This window comes from Triticum aestivum, chromosome 2B (genome assembly GCF_018294505.1).
Source record: "Triticum aestivum cultivar Chinese Spring chromosome 2B, IWGSC CS RefSeq v2.1, whole genome shotgun sequence".
Taxonomy (NCBI): Eukaryota; Viridiplantae; Streptophyta; class Magnoliopsida; order Poales; family Poaceae; genus Triticum; species Triticum aestivum.
This window is the reverse complement of record NC_057798.1, coordinates 702,291,059-702,291,653: the sequence shown is the minus strand read 5'-3', so window position 1 is coordinate 702,291,653 and position 595 is coordinate 702,291,059.

Here is a 595-nt window from a genome sequence, read left to right as displayed (position 1 = left end):
GCTCTGCACAACGGGGGAGGGGCGGCGTCCGGCGGCAGAGGGAGGGCGATAACTTCCGGCGGAAGATGTGTGCACTGCGGGGGAAGCGAGTGGCGGCGACGATGGGGGACGGAGGCGGCGGGGCAGCGTCGAGGCGGCGGGGCAGCGGCGTCGGGGCGGCGTCGAGGCGGCGGGGCAGCGGCCTCGGGGAAGGGGATCGAGGGCGAGGGCGAGGGAGAGAGAGGGGATCGAGGGCGAGGGAGAGAGGTGGGCCGCGCCGGGGAGGAACTATGGATGGGGGCGGCACAATACTAAGTACATCCACACTAATGGCGCACCTCACCCTGGTGCGCCATTAGTATTTTTTTCTGCTCGAGCCAACAGGTTATATTCCACCTGACGTGATCCACATCAACTCCCTCTACTAGCTCGACTGGTCAGCAGCCAGTTCTCGCACCAGGAGGTCCTGGGTTCAATTCCCAGACTCCACAATTTTTTTTCATTTAAAATGCTGTTTGATACTTATTTGTGTTTAAATATGTTCAAACTTGTTTAAATCATAACAGTAATATTTTTTTTATAAGACAGTAATAATTTTTTTAAAATATCATCAAAC